This window comes from Hyaena hyaena, unplaced genomic scaffold, assembly GCF_003009895.1.
Source record: "Hyaena hyaena isolate Hyena2069 unplaced genomic scaffold, ASM300989v1 scaffold_298, whole genome shotgun sequence".
Taxonomy (NCBI): Eukaryota; Metazoa; Chordata; class Mammalia; order Carnivora; family Hyaenidae; genus Hyaena; species Hyaena hyaena.
Window position 1 is genome coordinate 2,073,964 of NW_024080927.1, and position 12,992 is coordinate 2,086,955.

The window sequence follows — 12,992 nt, forward strand, 5'->3', positions numbered from 1 at the left end:
CGATGGCTGTGGGGGAAGGGTGGCCAGTTGCTGGGGCCGGATTTCACAGAGTTGGTGCCAAGTGGGCCCTGCCTAGAAGCTGCTTCTGAATTCGCTTTCTTGCTTTCTCTGGTCCTCGAGCCCGCTTACAATGCCACTCAGCAGCCCTGACAAGCAATAAAGGTGCGAGAGTCCCATCCCCTGCCGGGAGCCCAAAGAAACTGAAAGAGGGATCTCTGGTTCTTCAAGGCTCCCTGAGAGAGAGAGCACTGCTGTGTGAGAGAGAAGCTTTCAGGTGCTGGTGCCACTGCCCTTGTTGCACGTGCATTAGTGCAGTAACCTGCTCCTCGTGCCTGTCAACGGTTCAGCCCCATTCTGACTCCTGAGGTCTACTCACAGTCTTGGTCTCAGTCTCTCGCTCAGTAATTTGGCTTCTCTCTTCAGAAAGCAAGGCTCCTCCTCCCTAGTTAAACAAACACCCGTGCAGGTCAGAAAAGAGTAGTGACCAGGCTGCCTTCCCCCTTGTCTGCTCATTCCTCATTCTCTACTTCCTACCCACTATTGCCTGTGGGGTAGGCTGGCTAAGTGGCAACGCATTGCTGAATGCAGCTTCCGGTCCTAGGCAGTGATTGGTGGCTGGTAGCACAAAGGTCAGAACATTCTGGTCTGAAGCCTTCCCCAAGAGTAATGGGGATGACCTGGGGAGGGTTAAGCTCAGGTTAGGCTCTTTAGGTTTGGCCTCATTTCCTCTGGACATGGCCACTACCTTCCAACTCCAAGCCTGTCTATAATCTGCTGTTCACTTTTTTTTTTTTTTTAATGTTTTATTTCTATTTGAGAGAGTGAGAGATCATGAGCAGGGAAGGGGCACAGAGAGAGGGAGACACAGAATCCAAAGCAGGCTCCAGGCTCTGAACTGTCAGCACAGAGCCCGGATGCAGGGCTCAAATCCATGAGCAGTGAGACCATGACCTGAGCCGAAGTCGGATGCTCAACCGAGTCACCCAGGCGCCCCACATGCATCTGGCTGGCTCAGTCGAGACAGCGTGTGACTCTGGATCTTGGGGTTGTGAGTTTGAGCCCCACATTAGTGTAGACAGTACTTAAGTAAACTTAAAAAAACAAAAAACAAAACAAACACAAATTAACCGAAGAGAGGGAGGCAGTCCAGGGAAATGGTCCAGGGAGGTGATCCTTGGGATTTACTCATGGATCCCTATGCAGGACGTTGGGAAACTGGTCCAGCCCTTCTCCAATTCCCTCCTGACTGCATCTTCTTTTCCACTCCAGCAGGTCTTAGGTATCTGTTGACCTGTGCCTCAGAATTCCCAACCTCTTCTGCTTTTTAACTACCCACCCCCTTCATCTGTAGCCCAATCATGGCACCTTCACATTCCACTGGACACTGAGACTCAAGATGAAAATCTACATACATATCCAATTGGGGGCATTGTTCCTGCCTCCCAGTCACTTCACTGCCCTAAAACAAAGTTTCCTCTCTATAAAATGCAGCCGACAGAACTCTGGTTCAGGTGGTAGGAGAGTGGTTACCTGTGAAAAGTGGAAGTGGAAGAGGCCACATGGGATCCTACGGTGTTGGTTACAGTGTTTCTTGATCCAGATGCTAGTTACATAGATCTGCTCACTTTCTGAAAATTTATTGAGTTATGTACTCACGGTTTGTTCACTTTTCTGTTTGTAGCTAACTTCAAATAAAAAGTTCCCTTAAAGACAACAGTCCTTAGGATAGTTGTGAGAAATACATTAATTTATGTAAAACCAATTTGAGAGCTGTAAACTATAAAGTGATTCTAAGGAATCATCTTTATCCAAAGTTGTCTATCTCTAGAGAAGTTCAAGGTTAAGTGTGGCAAGACTGTCATCCCTGTAATATTGTTGGACAATGGGTGTCCCAATACATCTATCATACATAAACATATCACAGCTGAAACATTTTCCTTTAAGCACATGGCTTTTTATTTAATCTCTCTGTTCTCTTGTTTTTTATAAGTTTGGGTGTGTTAAATACATACTTCCTTGCTATTTGGATACAAGATTCTGGATGTGATTTAAGCTCTACTTGGCTCAAAGTCATTGTTACAAACCCATTTCTGTATCATGTGGTGTAATGGTTCTGGGACTGACTATTTTTCTACCTCTTGGATTCATGTCAGCCTGTCAGCTGTCACTTCTACTGCCCATGTATAGCTGTCCCAGTCTTGTCTGAACTAAGAGGACAGCCACACTTGGTAAAAAATTGCTACTGGGTGAGCCAGTAAGGCTTAGACTGAGGAAGAAAGCACATGGCCGCCTGCCTGGGTCTTTGGGCCTCCGAGGCCTTCACCAGAGAGTTGGGGCTGAAGAGTGACTGCAGATCATACGGAGAATGTGAAGGCTGGGAGAGTCGTGGCTTAGGCCAGCATACCTCTCCCCAACACACACTTTATGGCTGAGAAGACTGAGCACCAGAGGCAGTGGTCAGCCTGACCCCAAAGGGGTCACTGCTACTTTATATCCTACACTGCCTGGCTTGGTGCCTTCTGCCTACAAATGCTTCTGTTTCTCTTTGCTTTAAGATCCCAGAGAGCAGGAACTGAGTGCAGAGAAAACTGCCCTATGCTGCTGGCACCTAGATGCCAGGTCGTCTGAGAAATGTGACAGCCTCTCTCCTCCAGACCTGTGGCACTCCTATTCTCATACTCTCCCTGGCGTGGAGGGCCGGTGGCATGGGGTTATGGACAGAGCACTTAATGCCCCAGCTTTCCTTGGGGGTCCATCCTACGGATGAAGGCCTGGGCCTGTACGAAGTCAGGGGCCTGGCAGGCCCATTCTGAGAACTCCTACGTGCTGCTTCCTGCCTGTGCACTCTCTTTCCTCCACACTGAGCTCTTGTGCTACAGAGAGAGCTTACGGGAAGGTAAGCAACACCAGGGTGGAGGGACCCCAGCTTCTCTCCAAAATGGATTCCTCATTCTTCCCCAAACCCAGCAACTGCCACTCTTTCAACCCCTCCCCCCATCCCGGAAAATACCTGGAAGGAAGTGAGTGCTCTGGGGCCACTAGCAGAGGAAGGGGTTTAACGGTCACCCTCTCCCTGGGGGCTTGAGTAGCAGAGGGCAGAGGGGGAAATGCAAATTCGTGCTTGGGAGAAAGAAGGACTCCGCAGAGAGGAAGAGGGTGGTGGCCATCCCCCAGCTCTCCTCCTGGGCGGTGGTCCCGACTGGGGCTGGGGAGGCCTGAGGCAAGGGAGTGATCACAGGTCCCGGGAGAAGCCAGAAGCCGGCAGCTGCCCGCACCCTGTGCTGGCAGCTGAGACACTGGCACTTTCTCTGGGCAGCTGAATAGACTCACTTCCTCAGCCCTGCAGCCCAGGGGAGCAGGGAGATGGGGGCAGGGTGTGGAGCTCAGTGGGGCCAGGCAAGGAAGAGGGGGTGGAGGAGGTTAAGGTGGGCACGGCACACCCCTGGTGAATGAGCCTGGGGAAAGCGCGTCTCTTCTGCTTCTGCAGCAGGAGGGACTAGGCTTAGATTAGAAGGATGCCTCTGACCTCCACACCTCTCCTCCCCTGCTGGAGACACTGGAGGCCAGACCTGAGACCCACAAGGCGTCCTTTCAAAGGGATCTTTCAGAGCAATTGGGAGGCAAGAGACTGAGTGAGAAGCAGTTCTTGGGCTTCTGATAACCTACTGTATCAGTATGGCAATTACCAGGTTCAAAAGTGATCACTTTCATTATTGCCTCTGATCCTCAGTACCATCTGTGAGGCATTATTCCCCTTTCACAGATGAGAAAACTGAGTTTCGGTTCTAGCACTTGCCCAAGGTCAGTAGCCAGATAAGGCTACACTGGTGTGTCAGCCCAGCTGTCCTATAAGCTGTCTCTATTTCTGCTATGGCAGATGGGGACCTAGGGCCCATAACTAGGGCAGGGGTGAGGGGGCCCTCCTTGTCTCCCTTTTGCCCCCTTGAGCCCCAGCCTGCAGAAAGGGCTTTCAGGGTGTGCGGGTCTGCTGACCTCAGTAGGGGTTGGGGATGAGGGCCTCTCAACACCTCCTCATGCTCACTCACGCTTGGACCCTTCCTGGTGGGCCTGGGCCCCCTGCCCCAGTCCCCAGCTCCCATTTTGCCCCAGGCCTCTCACCCCGCCCCTCCAGCCACAGCCCCATGACGTGGCTGCCCGCGCCCCATTGGTCAGCCTGGGAGCATTTGCCCTTATTTGGCCAGGCCGGCTCTAGGCCGGGCCTCCACCCCCAGCCTGGCCCCCGCAGGCTCTTCTCTCTCACTTCATCTTTTTGAGGTTTGGCTCTGGGGCCCTGGCAGGCGTCGCTTCAAACGCACTTTCTGGTTGAGTCATTTTTTAACGGCTCCAGTGCTGTGAGCTGCTGCTGCGGCTGCTGAGGGCCGCAGTCTTCGTGGCCAATTCTCCCTCATCTGCCTGCCTCACAGGCTCCCAGGGAAGGGGCTGGGGGGCTCCATTTGCTGTTGGAGAGATTCTGTAGACCACTTGGTCACCCATTTGGAGCCCTCTGCCTCCCCCTCCACCCCCCACAAGCCTGGGGAGCAGGGAAGTCTGCCCGAGTTCCTCCCACTGCTTTTTCCAATCCCCTTTTCCGGCTGGGTATGCAAGCAGATGTAGGCCACATCTCCCCTCTCTGCTGGGTAACCCCTCTGGGGTCTGGTTCTTTTCGGAGGCACTTTGAATTGAAATCCTTTAGGGGGAGAGAAATGGGATGCAGACTGTTGGTTGGTTTTCAGGAAGGTGAAACTTAACCTCGCTGAGTTTCCGGTTCTTCATCTCTAGGCTGGGGATACCGTCATTTACATCACTGGCTCGGCGTGAGTGATGATCAAATGAGATTCAGATTGAATGTGTTCTAAAGTTCTCTAGAGGCCTTGGCTGCTGCCCTTCCCCCAGTTCCGTGTGTGTATTGTGGGAGTGAATGAAGAAACAGCCCAGAGCAGTTCACATGGCAGACTTCACCTTCTACCTTTCCAGCTGTCCCTGGGATATGAGGAATCCTGGGGAGGGGGAGGGAGGGGCAGAAAGCTGGCAGGAGGAGATAAATAGACCAGGGAGCATCCCCCCCCACCAGCCCATTGTCCCTTGTTCCCAGCCAAGATAAGGGGAGGATTCCGCTCTAGATCCTTTCCTAGCCACCTGTCTTCTCTGGATAATGGGAGTTCTTGCTCCTGAGCCAGCTGGGGAAACCCATTAGCTCCCCAGTGGCTGGGCAGGTCTTGGAACAAAGACCTTGCTGCTGCCTCCTCCAGGGTGCCTAGGCCCCCATGCTCTTGGGAACTTTCCAGACTACAAATAGGTCCTTGGTCAACCTCTTCCTAGTTTTAGAGATGAAAAAACAAAGGGCTGGGGGTTGCAGGTCAGATTCTGTGACTGGTCCAAAGTTCTACTATAAATAGCCACAGGGTGGGGGTTGGGCCCCTAGTCTCCTGCCTACTGGTTTTGCCTTCTGTTTAGTGGTCCTGGTGTTGGGGGAAGGAGTTAGGCTGATGAGAGATCATGGGTTCCAGGCACGAACACCCTACCTCGTCCCAGCTCTTGGGACACACACACACACAATGAACACAGAGTTTATTCGTAGCGGTTAAAACGGGAGCAGATGCAGCAAGTTAAGCCAAGCACCTGTGTTGGAAAGAGCCAGGAGGGTGGGTGCTTTCTCTGCCTGTGTCCCTGGGAGACCCCAGTGGCATCTGGTTTCATGGCCCCTCCCACAGCAGTTATCAGGGTGGTTTTCTTCCTCACACTCACCCCCCATTTCCTACCCAGACCATCCTGCCTCTTCCCAGGTGCTATGGACAAAACTCTGAACTTGGCCTCAACTTGCTTTGTGATCTCAGGCTGCCTTCTGCCTCTCTCTGGGCTTGCAGATCGGCTCCCTGACTCAGGCCAGGTTACTACTCCCTGACCTTGCTGCTTAAAAGGTCTTGAATACGATGGTCTGGAGAGCTGAGCCAGAACCCTGTCCCAGAGCAGAGCTGGCCTCCCATGGTGCACTGCAGCTGCTTCTCACCCCAGGAGAGCAAGAGAGCATGAAGTTGACCCTGCAGGACGTCTGGGCAGTGGGGAAAACGTGCCTCCTCTCCTTGTCTGGAGGCCTCTCTGCACTAACTCGCCACGGCTTTGAGATGAGTCAGGGGACCTTCTGAGGTGCCGAGCTGACCTCTGCAAGGGACAGGAGCTGTCTTAGGTTCTTGAGGCACTTCCTTTTCTCAGAACCTGCTTCCTTTAGCAGCCATTCCAGGGAGGGTGGTGAAAGGACCCCACATCTGGGACTGTTGCCTCCAATTTTCTTTAGTCCCATTTTGTACTGCTAGGGGTTCAGTTTCCATCCTTTGTAGCCAGACGTGCCCCCCCCCCCGCGCCTTGCTCCCTTGAGGGCGGGCCTGCTCTGCCTGCTGACTTCCTGTTTGTGAGTGGTTAGGTCCTGTGGCTTCTGTCTTGTTGTCTCCTCACAAGGCAGGTTATCTGGGCTGCCATCTCGGCCTGCCTGCCTGGCCAAGGCCCCAGACCTGAGCAGCTGCAGAGAACACTTGGTTTTCTTCTCCGCCTTCATGTGCCGGCAATGCCCTCGTCATCTCTCCCCCTGCCGGGCCTGCTTCCTCTGCAAGTGTTAGGCCTCCAAAAGACTGTTTCCCCCCAGTTTCTCCCCCTTGCCCGGTCAGCTTCTGCCCTATCCCCTCTCTTTCCAAAGCCCTTCCATCTATCGTGCCTTCTCCGGGAAGCCTTATCCGATGGGCTCCCCGTCACTTTGAAGTCGGCACTGCAGCATCAGCCAGTGCAGCCCTGTGGACCCCTCAGCCCCAGCCAGGACGAATTTGCCCTCATTGCTGTAATTGTGTAAGACGTAGGTGCGTGCGGAGGTGTGTGTATGTGTTCTACTTCACCTCTCAGAGTCCGTGCTTGCTCCCGTAGGAGCGCTGAAGCTCTGTGCCTGCTTCGGTACAAATCGCTCTCACGCCGACACATAAAACCCTCATACCCTTCGTGTATATCTGTGTCTTGTCTATCCTACTGAGTCCTGAAGACAGGTCCCGTCTCCTTTCCTCCTCAGGCCCACCTTTACCGACTCACAGCCTCAGCTTGGCACACAAAGATGGCCATACCCTAGGTCAGCGAGGTCGGTGTAGGAGTGAGGGGTCGAGAGCCCAGAGCTCTCCAGGATCCCAGACCCCAGGGGCCTCAGCCCCGTCACCTGGTGAAAGGCAGTCCCCACGTTTTTTCTGATGCCAGCTGCCCTGCCTCTACTCCTTCTTATCCTGGTCCCCACTTCCTCCTCCCCTTTCGCTCCCCTGAGCAGGAATAGGAGCCCTGGCCTAAGACTGTCGGAACTGGGAAGGACTGTGGAGGACACTTCCGAGCAGAGTCCAAGTGCGAGGCTGCCCAGTGAGTGTCTAGAGGAGCCCTGACCTACTGCCAAGGGGCGGAGTTCGAAGAATCAGCTTCAGCTCCTCTCTCCTCCACAGAGACAGCCATCCTTTCTCAACCACCCTTTCCTCAGCCACTGGCCACCATCTCTCACCCCTGAGGGGCTGAGGCAACAAGGCCGCTTTGGGGGCAGGAGCGGGAGTCCCACCTCTCGCACAGAGGTGCCTGTGTTCTGAAGCCATCCCCAGCTCCCTCCGGTCACCCTGCCAAGTGCTGGCAGATTCCCAAGTGAACCCTCCTGGGTGTTTCCGGGGAGGAGATCGGTGTGTCCCGGATGTGCCGCAGCTCTTTCTCCAGGTGTGCCTGTAGGCCCGAGCTGGGCTGTTACCCACGCATGCCTGTGTGGCTCTGGGCCTACTGCGTTTCTCAGGAAAGGAGACTGAATCTTTTGGGCTCTGTGGGCCCTGTGTCCGGGTGCGTGTGTCTGTTGCAGAGGCACCCAGTGCTCTTCCCTCAGATGCCTGTTGGTCAGTCATGCAGGACCAACGTGAGTTGTACCAGCCTGGAGCAGGCTTCTGGCCTTGTTCCACTCACCTGGGTGGCTCCTGTTGTCTGTGTGTCCTTATTGCAGACCTGGCCCCTTCCTGGTCCTTGATTTGACTTGGGCCCTGTCCTGCTTCTCCTGATTTGAGGCCCACCGGAGCTGGGAGCCATTGCTGGGCTGGGGGAGAAGTTCAGGGTACAGTGACACTGAGCCCCACCTCTGTTCCATCTCTCTTCAACCCTAGCCTCAGGATGGGAACCAGCAAAAGCCGCAGCCCCTCCAGAAGCCTCCTGACTCCAGAAGCTCTGGGGTGGAGAGGCTGGGCCTCAGTCTCTCTCCTACAAAAAAAATAAAATAAAATAAAATCAGTGGTGGTCTTTGGCCGTGGGCATTGAGGACATATGAAAGAAAAGCAGCCTCTGTTGTCACAGGGAACAGGCATCAGGGACACCTTCACCCTGTGCAGGACAGGAAAGGGGCTGCACTGGAGACTGTTGAGGGACGTGTGGGTCCCTGGCAAAAAGCCTCAGGTCTGACTTGCTGCAGGTCACATGTGGAAGGAGTCTATGACAGATCTGGGCCCTGCAGCCTCGGCCCTGGCTTCCAGCCTATGACTCTTGTCTGCTGGGACAAAATACCTCTGAGGTGATAGCTCTGGGGGCACGCTAGGCAGAGGGTGGTGGTGGGAAGGCAAGATGCTCTAGGAGGAGGGGCCCTGCAGGGTGGGGGTCCAGGAACTCAGGTTACTGCACAACTTTGATATTCTTATCCTCTTATCGTCAAGGGCAGCCACTTCCCCTCCACCCAGGGTCTGAAGCAGCGGTGGTCTGTTAAAGGAGCACCGACCCATTTCTGGCTCGCTTGCCCTTCTCACCACTGTCTCTGCAGATCCCAGTGGATGGTGGGCCCTGTTCTCCTTTTCTCCATCCCATCTAGATGAGAAGCAATCTATCTTCCCACTGGTCCCTACTCCATGTCAATCCCCTTGAATCTAAGAGTTCCCTGAAGTTTGCGTGGGTCTGACCCTGAATGGGGGACCCGGAGAAGAGGCCCACAGCCTTCTGGGAAGGAGTCACTGGGTGAGTCTTGTCCACGCCTACCACCCTCCCATTCCCCTAATCTATTCCTCCTGATTCCAGAAACAAGCCCCCTGAGAGGCTTGGAGAACCTTGGCGAAAATGCGTGGCCTAGACCCAGCCCACCCCAGCCCCCACCCAGCCTCCCACCTTGTTCCCCTCCCCCAGCAGGGGCCCTGGGATGGGCAGTTTCCTGCCTTCCCCATGGGGAAAGCGGGGGTGGCACGCAGGTGGGCGGGCCCCGTGCCCACATCCGGTGGCTGCCAGAACCTCCCCATGGAGCCTCTCTTCCTCCGCTCCTCCAAGCCCAATGACACCTATGCCCTGCCCTAGACCCTGGTCTCACCACTGCTCTGCCCTGCCCTCCTATCTCTACAGGCCCCCAAGGGAGCATAAACATCCAGTCTGGTGCCAACGGGCCCACCTGGCCCGAGTGTGACTTCTGTGCTGTGCTGAGGGCACAGGCCTAGGCTTCCAGAGGCTGGGCCTGGGGGAGGGGTAGCTTTGTGGGGTGCTGAGGCCTCTGACTCCATGAAGGATGTTGTGATGTGCTGGCTTGGGCCTCCCTTCACGCATCTATACCTTTGTGGCCTCTCTAGGCAGCACATATAGAGGAGCCATGGCGTGGCCTGAATGTCAGTGCTGTCGCAAAGGGAAGGGAGTTTTCTGGGCTAGAATCATGGGGGTGGAGCTCAGAGAAAAGGTCCTTTTTTCTTGTGCTGAATTCAGGAACCTGTGTTTTTGGCAATCACCGAACGCCCTGACAGGGAGCCCTTATCTCCTAGGGTTACCCCCAGTACCCTGAGTCAGTCCCAGGCTCTTGAACCATCCCCTAGACTTGGTGCCATGGGGGAAGGGCAGGCCCGGGGTCCCGGAAGCCACCTGCCCAGGGTGTGTGAGATGGTCTCTTCAGCCCCCCTCCCACCAATACCCAGCCTTGTCTCTGGTTTCCTGTCAGTCGGTCCTCCCCAGGGAGGGGAGGGGCGCGCTAATCTCCGCTGCGGTGTGGGGGCGGGCTCCAAGACCGTTGGGCGCCCTGAGATCTGGCCCACGTGGCCTTGGGGTTATAAGCCCTGCCCGCCCTGAAGGGAACCCCACTTGGGAGCCTGGAGCACAGGGCTTGCTCCCCTGGGCCTTGCAGCGTCAGGTAAGGATCTGAACCTTCCCTTCAGCCCCAACCAGGGCTCCTCAACGCTTGGCTTCAAGGACTGATGAGGGGTTTGGGTTGCAGGCTCTTACTTTGGGGAGGGACTTTGAGAAGTTGGGTGCCAGGGCTTACTAGTGAAGCTCTAGGCAAAGAGGCAAAGAGGCGCAATAACCTGCAGATCTATCGGCCTTCATGGTGGGACAGCTACTCAAAATCCTGGGCCTTGACTTCCCTCTAGACAAGGAAGGTAAAATGGCTCCTGGCCCGAGATGAAGAAAGGAGGGGTCCAGGGCTTCAGCGGACAAGGGCCAGAGAGTAGGGTGGGGATAGCAGGGGGTGATGGGGGCTGAAAAGTTGGACTCCGCGTCATCCAGAGGCACTAAGCGTCTCCCTTCACCCAACATGGCCACCATCTCTGCTGTGATAGCCTTGGGCTTCTGCCTGGGGATCTGCTGGATGGTGAAGGAGTCAGGGCCTTGGGCTGGTGAGGAGGCTGGGGACAGAGGCCTTGGTGGGAGGAGGCTGTGGCTGCCTCAGTTGGACTCTGGAGGGTGGGTAGTGTGGCTGGAAGGGGTCACCCAGGGGGTCAGAACTGGGGGGGGTTCAGAACCAGAGTAGCTATGGCCTCTACCTGAGTGTTTCCAAAAGTGGGGGGATGGGGTGGAGCTCTAGGGGGAAGGGAAGAGGGAACCAAAGAGGAAGTGGGGGGAGGGAGGTAGAGGAGGCAAGGTCTGGCGCCATGCTGAGTCACCACCCACAAGGGCCAGAGCAGGCCTTCTGGGGGCCATAGGGCAGGGTGGTAGGGTCATAGGAAGCCACAGGGAGGGCTGGGGGGCTCTCGAAGCAGGAGTCAGGAGGAGCGGGCGGCCTGAAGAGTACTCGCAGACGGACAGACAGACAGTGCAGTCACCCATAAAGTAGAAAGCACTACTAACAGCACTGGAGGGTGTAGTGTTTCCTACTTTATGGATGAGTGTACTGTGGGCTTCGGAGACCACGCCGCCGCCGCCCGCCACCGACTTCCTCCACGCTCAGGACCGTGTGTGACAGGTGAGCCCTCAGGCACCCTCCCCACCCAGCCCAGGTCCCTGAAAGGCCTCTGCTGCCGCCCCCCCCCCCCCCCCCCCCACGGCCTCGTCTCTCCTGGTTGGCCAACTGGGAAAATTCCACTGCCGCCCAGAGGTCTGGGCAGGCTGCGCATTTGGACTTGCTGCAGCTATGGAGGGGCCCCCCACTCGGGGGACCAGCCCCAAGTGGACAGATGCCAGGATGAGGAAGAGGCTGAACAGGAGATTAGATGGAGGGGAATGGGGTGGCGGTGCCGGGGATCCCAACACTAATAAAAAATGGACTCTACTTCTGTTTTGTCTGAGACTCTATTGCTGGTGCGAGGGGTGGGGAGGTTGCTGAATGGGCTTAACAGGCACATGGATGGGGTGGGGACATGGAGGGGTTGGAAAGGAGAATCACTCACTCCCTTGAGAGAAGTGGGCTTGGCCCTGCCTGTGAGACCAGAAGAGAGCTCTGGCCTGGCCTGGCCTGGCCGGCCGGGGAGGGAAGGAAGGGTCAGGGGTGGGGTGGGGTGGTGAGACCTTCCTATAAACCCAGGAAAGGGGGCAGGACATGAAGGGGCAGGGTTATTAGGGGCCCTCCTACCTTCTTCCTTTGCTCTGGCCCTACCCTGCCCTCTACTTACTTTCTACACCCCTAAGCTGAAGGCGGCCAATCTCCAGTTCCAATCCAGGAAAGTCCAGTGGGTCCTTGGCGGTATAGGAATTGGGTATAAACACACTGTGGCACACACACAAAGCATCTTAAACATAAATAAGGGCACAGATACTAATATACAAAGCATACACAATCATGCATGTGCATTTCCACGTAAGGACCACACACATGGTGACATACACATGTGACATGGTTGGCATGTCAACTAATGACACACAGGTATACTCACACTCAGGACACATACATACTCATAGTGTCCATACATGCAATGATACAAACACGTACGATGTGTGCTACACATAGACGACCACACAAATACATAGTGACATTCACATAATAAACACATTGGTTCCATACACATTCACTTACACTGACATATTCATACATGATTTTATTTTTATTTTTTTAATGTTTTTACTTATTTTTTGAGTGACAGAGAATCAGGTCATGAGTGGGGGAGGGGCAGAGAGAGAGGGAGACACAGAATCCGGAGCAGGCTCCAAGCTCTGTGCTGACGCCCGGACACGGGGCTTGAACGCACAAACCGTGAGAGCATGACCTGAGCCGGTTGGACACCCAACCAACTGAGCCACCCAGGCGCCCCAATACATGATTTTAAAAGTACAATAGATACGTAGATCTAAATAAAATCGTGTCATTGTCATTACATGACTATATAACCGTGTCATTATATATTGTATAATATCATATAATGCACATATACATGTGACATATGTGCTGTAATTTCTATACTCGAAGTCATATCCCAAATATACATAATAGCATGCAGATAGACATGTATGCAATGGCACGCACGTAGAAACATGCATACGTATATACCCAATGAGACTCATACACACATACGTGTTTCTGTGTACACATATAAATTAATACAATGGCCCCCTCCCACACATACAGACATAAATATATGCCTATTCTATACACATGCATGCAAATAATGGCATGTATATGTCCCCTGACATAGACATCGGCGACATACATGTAGTGGTGCACATACTGATCTACATACTACTTTCGGGAAGTGAGGATGTCACCTCATCCCCATGAACTCCCCGGCTGTTCTATCAGCTCTGGCCTGGGTGGAGCCCACACGCAGGGGCTCTGTGGTTCGGTG